Genomic DNA, 10,645 nt, shown 5'->3' with positions numbered 1-10,645 from the left:
TATCCATTAGTAGTCACTCTCCATTTCCCCTCCCCCAGCCTAGTACTCATTCATTTTAGGGTGAAGTTTTCCCAAGATAGAGATTAAGAGAATTGAGAAATTATTAACTTCAGTCTTTTTCCACTTAATAGATTTGGGGGGAAGGTGCTGCTGCTGAAGCAGTGGAAGAAAAATTAAGTATGGGCTGCCCTATGTCAAGATTAAAATGTCTAAGGATGAAAGAGAAGCCCCATCCTTAGACATTTTAATCTTGATACCCAAATTAGGAATGCGATTTATCTTCATAGAGCACAGGGGTGCTTTGGGACACTGTCTGCATTCTAGATTTGCCAAGTCCACAGATTAAATTCTGGTGTATATGTGTGTGTTTGCATTTGCATTGTGGGGGAGGGAGATTTTAGAGGAAATAAGGACTGCAGATTTAAAAATAGTTTTGTTTTAAATCATCCAAAATGACCTCAAAGAAAGAAACCACAGGCAAATGGCCACCAGAATCTATACATTCAAGACTTAGATTCATTTTGTGAGTAACATCTGCTCACAGATAGTCACATGAACTGAACTGCTCATGCATTAATCCCCTAGCCCAGGCGGGAGGAGGATGGGAAGGGGTCTAGCTGAAGGAAATTCGAGAAACTGGGGAAGGGGTAGGAGAATGGCTGAAAGGGGAGTGTTTGTGGGAGCTGAGGTCTGTTAAAATAGAGTAGCTGTAGGATGAGCAGATTCAGAAGCAGCAAAAGGCATGGGTCTCAGTAAAAAGTTAACATAATTTACTCAGGCATTTGTTGGATTATTTGTGCATGTTTTAAAAATCACATTTTAGTGAACAGAGTTGAAGCTAGGTAAATTACGCAACAACCACCACACTTCTCTTCCGCTCTCCAATCAAATAAAGAAGCCAACTTGGTTTCAAATGTTACAGGAAATTTTATGCCTCTTGTGTGGGTGGCTTGGCTTATACCATCTTTTTTTTTTTTTTTTTAAGCAATTAAAAAATTGAACTGTAACATGCAATATGACACATTTTTACAAAATGAGTGTAACCTTATAACTAGCACCAAGATCAAGAGACAGAACATTGCCTTATTGCAGAAGGCCCCTTGTGCTCTTTCCTATCATTATCTCTCCCAAAGGGGCAGTCTAACCCAATTAGTTTTGCCTGATTTTGTGCTCTGTATACACGGAATCAATAGGATCATAGAGTGTGTGTATGTGTATCTTGTTTCTTTTTCTCAACATTGCTTGTGAGATTTAGCCATGTTGTTGCATGTGGCTATAGTTCAGTCATTATCATTGCTGGCCAATATTCCACTGTGTAATTATATCCCGCTTTGTTTATTCTTCGGCTGATGGGCATTTGAGTCATTTCTAAATTTTGTCAACGATGAGTCGTGTGACTGTGAATATTCTAGTACATGTCTTGATACACGTGTACACGTTTGTATTGGGTATGTACTTGGCAGTAAAATTGCTGAGTTCTAAACTAGTGTTAGGTTTAAAACATACTGCTAAAGAGATTGGAAAGTAATTGTATAGTTTATACTTCTACCAGCATTGTATGAGATCTCTGTCTTAAATTGCAAAAGCTTACAGAGAATTTGGCAAACGGGCAAAAGGTGACCCATGTTAACCTATCTCAGCAGACTGATTATTTCTGTGCTTTTCCATATCTGTTCATATTTTTATGTAGTCGTAATCCTAATATTCAATTTTGTATCTTGTTATATATTGACACTATCTTATTTTTAAAAAGATTTTATTTATTCTTAGAGGGAGGGTAAAGGAGGGAGAAAGAAAGGGAAACATTGATGTGAGAGGGAAACATCGATCTGCGAGAGAAACGTGGATCAGTTCGACCCAGGGACCTTTCAGACTGGTGACCTTTCGGTTTGTGGGGTGATGTCCAACCCACTGAGCCACACCAGTCAGGACTTGACACTGTATCTTAATGTTGCTTCAGTTTCCATGACTTTTTAATTCCTGTACAGGTCCACAATCCCATGGTTATGTTTTCATTGAATAATCTACCCAACATTGGAAATGTGTTAAATTCTGTAGTTTTACTGGTACACAGGGTGGGACAGAAAAGTAGATTTACAGCTGTGAGTATACAAACTAGTGTTTTTCTTGTATTATTTATTAATTATTGTATTTTCCATACAAACAACTGTAAATCTGCTTTTGCCCCCACTCTGTGTATTGCTGCAGGAGTCATCTTTGTACATATCGTTTTTCCACTTCTTTTGGATTATTTCATAAACGAGAGACTTTCCTTTTGATGATTCTGGATCCTCATTGTTAAACTGCTACTTGCAGAATTAAGTTGTCCATGAATCTAGTATAGAATTCATTAAAGAAATCTTAAATTGCTAATATGTTACTTGCAAAAAGTGTCTCATTAGTTTAACTTGCAAACTCTCAAAATAATGGTGCAGTTGACCCTGATATCTTCTTGATAGTGTAAAGTAAGTTGTTCTAATTTCATTTACCAATCATGTAGTATTTTTCTTTATAGGATACTTCCCTGCAAAGGTACTGAGTTTGGAGCTTTAAGGGATATAAGAAGGATCATACCATTAAGTAGTTTATTGTTTAGAAATTCTGTGTAAAAATTAACAACAACACCTAGGTAGAATTCTTATATGAGACAAAGGAGTGTTTAGTTCACTTAACAGATATTAGGTGCCTGTATGAATTCTGAGTCACTAAAGAGGTCTTTCCTGCCTGGTTGGTTAGGATTGGCTCCCATAAACATCAAGACTTGAGCTGGACTTTAAAGGGGTTGTTAGAAAGTGACTAGGGGGCAGGTATCTCTGGAGACAGAAAGACCACTGAGCCATGTCAAGGATGGGAGTTAAGGTCCACAGACCACTCTGGACAATGGGGATGATGCTGTTTCCTTACCATTTAAATAAGCAAATGAATATAAAGGCGGAAAAAAATGTTTAGAGCAAAAAGCCTCACAGAGTTCATGGCAAGTGGGGAAATAGAAAGATACACAGAATTGTAGTAGGAGTCAGAAGGATAAAAGTATCTGATATAAATGGCTCATTCTGAAAATGCAGGGGATGGAGAAATTAATGCTAAGTAGAGAGATTTGGGTGATATTTAGGGACATTGGGCCTTGAAAACCCTACAGGTAGATATTAGAGAGCACTGGTGTTTAGGTAGTAGCTTTGAAGAAGCAACGTAGTCCAGCAGTACTTGACATATAGTAAGTGTCATCAGTCACCTGCTTGGAGACCCAGGTGAACAGCAGTTTGAGAGTGTACCTTTACTCAGTGGCTTGCAGCTGCTGAATGAGCCTGGTGATCTTTGTCAAAATGTAGCTCTGGACCCAGACTGACTCATTTCAATCTTAAGTTCTGCTGCTTGATATGTGATCTTGGTATAGTTACTGAACCTCTCGGTGCCTCAACGTCCCATCTCTAAAGTGGGCATAATAAAATCATCCCCTCATGGGGTTATTGTGAGGAGTAAATGAATTAAAATACATGGAGTACTTAGAAGACTGCCTGATACACAGTACGTACTAAACTTGTTTGTTGCTGTTTCCTTAATTTTTAAAATTCTTTTTTTCCCAGCTTTATTGAGGTACACTTGACAAATAAAATAGTAAGATATTAAAATGTACATCATGATGATTTGATATATATATATACACACATTGTGAAAGAATTCCTCTCATGTAGTTAATTAACACATCACTATTTATATTTTGTGTGTGTGTGTGTGTTATACTGTCTTAGCTAATTTCAGTTATACAGTACAGTGTTATTGAATTTCTGAAGTCACATCTGCATGTAAGAATGCAAGAAACAAAGAAGGATTTAAAATGAAAACTAGCCCTGGCTAGTGTTGCTCAGTGGATTGACTGAGTGCCAGCCTGCGAACCAAAAGGTTGCTGGTTCAATTCTGGTCAGGGCACATGCCTGGAAGGCTGGGCTCGGTGTTGACTGTTGACTAGAGCACGTACATATGATAACTTGAGCATAGTGGCCCTAGATAGTCAGACTACTTACATGGTCACCAGATTTCCTCCATGTATAGTCATGCAGCACTTAACGATGGGGATACATTCTAAGAAATGCATCACTGGGTGATTTTATTGTGCGGACATCAAAGAGTGTACTCACGCAAACCTAGACGGTATATCCTACACACCTAGGCTATATGGCTATTGGACCTGGGCTGCAAATACCTGGCCAGCATGTCCCCGTACAAACCATGAGATTAAATCAAGCACAAGAGAAAGTGATGCAATCACGAGATAAAGTAAACCTCGAAGGTATGAGGCTGCTGCCAGTGTAACATGGCTTAGTTATGAAGACCATCCAAATTATGGAGGGCAATCTGCTGATTAAAATGTTAATCTCGTCTCTGAATACCCTTCATGTTGACGCATACAGTGAACTCAAGCCCTGAGTACCTCACGTGACCCAATTCAGTTGGAAGCTTCATGGCCTTTTATGACCTATCCTCAGAAGTTGGTTGGAGCAGTCACAGAGCCTGCTCAGATTCAAGGGGAGGGGACCCAGAGGACATAGACCCACCACTTGATGGGAGGAGTGTCAAAGAATTTGCAGCCCTCATTTTAAACTGCCACAGTCTATACTACTTGATGTTGCAAATTTGATGGGAGCTTTTAACTCCCTGCTAAGGAAGAAGGAAATATGTTACCTCTCACTTCTCTTCCTCTCCCCTTGCCTCCCAATATCCTCTTATTTTTATCTTCTTTTTAGTTCTCTTTTTTTGTTGTTGTTGTTATCTTTATAATTTTAAGTAAAGCATTTTATACTTGACAGGGCCATGGAGAGGTGGAAAACTAAGGTTTGTTGGAGCGCATGTGTGTACCTGTTGCGCACGTGTGCGTGGTAGGGGCAATGAAAGAGAACACAGAATTATGAATAGGGGAAGCCTGACAGTGAGGCTCTTATTAAAACACTCCAGTCACTAGACATGTGAACTGCCTGTGAGCATGTCCTCTGTGTGAGCATAGCAGGTCATTTAATCCAACCGTTTTTATTTTCTCTCTTTGGCTTTTAAACTCAGATACCTGTTAGCCTTTTCCTTTCTTGGGCTCTGCATTTAAAGTATGGATGTTGGAAGCAGATAATATTCTCAGTGATGAAGAATCTTAAAACAGATAACCTGCCAGAAATAAATATTCTCCTGCTTTTTCATTACAGAAGCAATCAGTTAATTGGAAACAGTTATATATTTCAAAGTGTCAGGAAGCCTGAAGCTGTTTGTTTTTTTTTTTTCATTTAGTTAATGGAATTGAGTAATGGGGCTTAGTTTAATGCTCAGAAGACATACTAATCCCTTTTTATAATTATCTGATCCCCTGAGAAGCACACCAGGACCTCTGTTTTTGTTGGTTTACTATTTTTTTTTTTTTTTAGAGACAATAGTTTATTTGGTAACAAGGAGTAAAAGAAGGAATTCTTAATTCCATTTCTGTCTTCTGATGACTAAACTGTGAGAGTCAAATGGACAGCAACATACAAGAATTCCCTTGCAATTTCATGGGTTTTTTAATTTTTTTTTTCTTTTTCAAATCTTTTTATTTTATGAAGAGTCACATTATGCTTAAAAATCCATAGAAAATTTCCAACATACAAACAAAAGGAAGTAAAGAGACACAATGAAGCAAGACCACAAAGAGACTCAGAAATAACTTAAAATTTCTCCTTAAAACATTATCAAAATTTATAAGCAATATGCATGTCCATACATATTAAAATCCTAGAATAATAGAAGAAGCATAATTCAGACAATTTCCTCACTGCGTGCTCAGAATTTCTATTGTACCTTTACCTTTCATATTCCTTTAAAAAAAAAGATTTAATTTATTTTTAGAGAGAGGGGAAGGAAGGGAGAGAGAGGGAGAGAAACATCCATGTGCTAGAGAAACAGCAATCGATTTCCTCTCTCAAGCTCCCAACTGGGGACTCGGCTTGCAACCCAGGAATGTGCCCTGATGGGGAATCGAACCAGTGACCTTTCAGTCTGTGGACAATGCCCAACCCACTGAGCCACACCAGTCAGGGTACCTCCATACTCTTTGTCTCCAATGATCCAAGAAAAAATTTCAAAATATTGTAGGCTTCACCTTTAAGTCAATTATTTATAGACAGAGTTTAGACTTATATTTGGTTCTTCCAGCACTGAGAACTAGATAAAAACTGATTGTTTTGGACTCACATGTTCAAGACCTGTAGCATCTGGCAAGTCCTTGATCTTTTGTAGAAATGCAAAGATGCCTGGGTTATGTGACTTGCAATTACCATTTCTAGACAGAAGTGCCTGCTGTTGTGCTTTCCAGTGTATCAGCAGTGGCTACATTTTCCTTCTTGTCTTCGGGTTTCATGGAAGGAAACAGAAGTACTTTCCTGATTTAACTGGTGTCTGTGAGAAACATGGTGACTTGGTGAAGAATGCCTGTGTGCCAGCCAGCTGTGGGCACCAGCCCTTGAAATCTATGAACATGGTCTAATCAACGCCAGCGGCCTTCGCCAGTTCTTCAAAAAGTTGCCACATTGGGTCATTCAGCTCCTGCAGGCATTGCATGTTTCCTTCTTCATCACAAACAGTTCGAAGAGGTCAGTCAGACTCTCTTCAGAGCGATGCTATTTGGCCACAGGGCTCATTATCTTGGGTTGATCACAGATTAATATAGGATTGATGTATGTCTCTTCCAATCTTATCAAGGAGCCTGGCTATGGTCCCAGGTGTAGGGCATTCAACAGCCTTTGCCACGTAGATACCATCAAGAATTTTGTTCATTTCTTCAGTTTCAAAGAATTAGTTTCTGGCAGCTTCTCCCCCAGGGCTTTCTCAAGCTCTGCTTTCCTGCTGATTCTCCAGAACGGTAGGATGAAGTACGTCTCTGAGGCTTGGGCTTCCTGGCCATCGGGATGTTCAGTGGCCTCGTAACTGCCTGTGATGTGCTTCAGCATCCCTGAAATCCTCCCTGCGATTTCCATGAGATCGTGGTAGTCTGCCATAGATGGTAAACTCAGGATTGCGAATCAGATCAATTCCGTCATCCTAGAACTGGTGTCCAATTTCCTAAACCCAGGCAATGCCACCAACCACCAGCAATTCTCATATATAAATTCAGGTCCAGCTCATTGTGGTAGGTGATAGAAGGCTCGGCCACAGCTCGTCCTGGGTTATGTTCATCATGGGATGATGTTCTCTAGGAATCCCAGCTCATCCAGGAAACTTATATGTGTGATGATCTTAAAGAGTGGATGATAAAATTTTGCCTCACAAAGTCATTCAGGTGTCTCTGATGATGCATGTTTATGCTTATTGCATATTGTGATAAAAGTTCTTTTGATATTTTATATAATTTTGGGCTTGATTAGAGGCAAAGCATGTACATTTTTGATATCTGCATTACATTTTTAGTTAAATTTGTTCAGACTTCTTTTGGTAATTCTGACTGCTTTACCCTTTGACATTGGGGAAAACACGAAGAACTAATTATAGCAAAAGTAGAAATCAAGCTTGAATTCATTCATTCTCCTTCATTCTCTCCCCCGCCCCACCATGTTCTTCTCAACAGAGCTGCTGTGTCTACTAAAAAGCTGATCCAAAGAGACCCTCTTTAGGGGCTGGGATTGTTCATATTATGGGATGCTACAACTCACTTTTCTGCTAAATACTTCATCAATTTCTTTCCCCCAAATAGAGCCATAGACCTAAGCTTGATCGTCTTTGTATACCCCCTTTCACTCACTACTATTACCCAAAGGCTGTCCTTCTAATATTAGAGGTTACTTTTGTCAGTTTTTGGATCTTATATACATAGAATCACAAAGTATGTGCTCTTGTGTTTGGCTTCTCTCACTTCATGTTAGGTCTGTAAGATTGACCCATGTTGTTTTATGTGGCTGTGGTTTGTGTGTTTCAATTGCTATGTCATATTCCTTGGAATCTGTTTATTCATCCTACTGGAGATGTACATTGGGTTGTTTCCAGTTTTGGACCAATACAAATAGTGCTGTCATGAACACCTTTTTGCGTGTTTTCTGGTGAACATATGTATACATTCATGAGGGAAAATGGATTCGGTAGTGGAATTGTTGGGCCACAAGTTCTGTAGTAGAGTCTGCCCAAGAGGTTTTATTAATTTATATTTGCAACAGTGGTATGTCAGTTCTGGTTGCTCCAGATTCTAGTCAATGCTTGTTATTATCTGTTGTCTTATTTTAGCCAGTTGGGTAAATGTGTGTTACTGAATTCTTGAGACTAATGAAAATGAGCACCTCAAAAAAAGGCTTATTTTTTTTATAGTGTAGTGAAATAGAAAATCTAGACCAGTTAAATGATTCATCTGGAGACTTTACATCAGATTTTAAATTGGTCTACCTTCCCTGTTTCTCCATGATATAAAATACATTTCTTGTGGGTTTTTTTCCTTTTTATTTGGTGGGAGATACATCTCAAGAGATTTACTAATAGAAGTTAATAGAACAAGAAAACAAACAACCCAATTAAAAAATGGGCGAGGGACCTGAACAGACACTTCTCCGAAGAGGACATACAGAAGGTCCATAGACACATGAAAAAATGCTCAACATCATTAGCCATCAGGGAGATGCAAATAAAAACCACAATGAGATACCATTTTACACCAGTCAGAATGGCCATCATCAACAAATCAACAAGCAACAAGTGCAGGCGAGGATGTGGAGAAACGGGAACCCTACTGCACTGTTGGTGGGAATGCAGACTGGTGCAGCCACTATGGAGAACAGTATGGAATTACCTCAAAAGATTAAAAATGGAACTTCCTTTTGAACCAGCGACTCCACTACTAGGATTATACCCGAAGAATCTTGAAACACCAATTCAAAAGAACTTATGCACTCCTATGTTCATTGCAGCACTGTTTACAATAGCTAAGTGCTGGAAACAACCTAAGTGCCCATCTGTAGATGAGTGGATCAAAAAACTGTGGTACATTTACACAATGGAATACTATGTAGCAGAAAGAAAGAAGGAACTCCTGCCATTTGCAACAACATGGATAGAACTAGAGAGAATTATGCTTAGTGAAATAAGCCAGGCAAAGAAAGAAAAATACCATATGATATCACCTAATACAGGAAACTAAAGAACAACACAAACAAAGGAACTAAATAGAACAAAGAGCAGAATAGCAGTCAATAGGGGGGAGGGGAGAGGGAGAGAAGGGGGATAAGTAAGGGAAGGGTTTAATTAAAGAGCCTGTATGAAAGACTCATGGACATGGACAGCGGGGAGGGATATGATTGTGGGAGAGGTAGTGGGTTGGGTGGGGGAGAGAAATTGGGGGAAAAGGGGACAACTGTAATTGAAAAACCAAAATAAAAAAAAATTAAAAAAAAAAAGTTAATAGAACAGAAGTTTATGAATAAATTCTACTGGTTCTGAGAATTGGTATTCAGTATATTTGAAGACTGAAATTCTGATAATGCTGTCTCTGTCAACTGTTCCAACTTGTTATATCACTATTAATTTTCTTGCCATTCACTGTGATAGTTTTAGGTGGGAATTGGTCTGAGTCATGCTCTGTACTTGGCCAGGAATTAAATTTCCACATAAAAATGTAAAAGAAAATTTGAGTTCTTGGTGCATAATTTTTAAAAGGAGAAAAAGAAAGGTTGTCAGCACAGGGGTAAGTTCGAAATTAAAGCTTCGGTGGCTGTCCTAAAAGTACTTTTTATGAAACACTACATTTGATTTAGTGTGCTTGAGTTTGTTTTGGTTTAGTTCCTGTTGGCCTTTCGAAGTTTCACCCTTCTGCATCTATTTACATCACTTATTTTATCTTCTCAATTGTTTCTTTATAAGGATTGTATACTTCAAGAATGCAATCTAGTTTAGTCGTTATTCCAGATCAATGTTCCACCTTTCCTTAAATATTATTAGGCTACTGCTGATCAAGGGGTAGACACTGTTGGTTTTAAATACCTTTAAGATATTTGTGGGTGCTGTGTCATTTCTTGGTGGCAAGATTGAATCCTGGATAGCATACATAAAGTGTCTTTGGAGAATCCAGGCTACTGACCTTGAGGACAGAGTAAGGTTTCTCTAGCTCCAGAAACGCCACACTTTGATCTCCTTTCTGAATTATAATTCAGGAGTGGTAGGAGTGTTTGCCGAATCCCTATCAAGCAGAGGCATTTTGGAGAGACATTATTGAAGTTTATTTGCTACAACTCCAAGTTCCTTAGCCCTGGCAGGGTTTCAGTAACAATTTGGAGAAGCAATTCAAATAGTTACTGATAGGAAAGTTTTGTCCACTTAAAACATTTTTTTTTTAATGTTGAGGAAACTTACGGTCATGTGAACTTACTTGCGTTCTAATAAGTTTTTATGGCCGGGGGAGTAAAGGGGAATGGTCGTGGCTCTAGAGTGGGACCTGAGAATTGTCCATAACACTGGGAATGACAGCAATGGGGTGGTGGTGGGGGGGGGGTACAGTGCAGAGACTTGAGGCATTGCGGGGGCTCTTTATGGAGTGGCCAGGTGGGAGGGGAGTGACCAGGTTATGCTTCAAGGGATTAAAAATAGTTGTTGAGTGAATATGTGTAACTTCATCAGTAGCATACTAAAGCTGCCCCATCTGCGTGAAGGTACCGATTTA

The 10,645-nt window shown here is 39.0% G+C and overlaps 1 pseudogene; it reads right to left on the bottom strand.

Annotated features, from left to right (window-relative positions):
• Positions 1-6,295: 6,295 nt before the first annotated feature.
• LOC150013107 (lysine--tRNA ligase pseudogene) lies at positions 6,296-7,309 on the bottom strand (annotated as a pseudogene).
• Between the last annotated feature and the right edge of the window lie 3,336 nt (positions 7,310-10,645).

Source organism: Furipterus horrens, unplaced genomic scaffold (genome assembly GCF_987537825.1).
Source record: "Furipterus horrens unplaced genomic scaffold, mFurHor1.1.pri manual_scaffold_4, whole genome shotgun sequence".
NCBI classification, from domain to species: domain Eukaryota; kingdom Metazoa; phylum Chordata; class Mammalia; order Chiroptera; family Furipteridae; genus Furipterus; species Furipterus horrens.
This window is presented reverse-complemented; position numbering and strand designations above follow the sequence as displayed.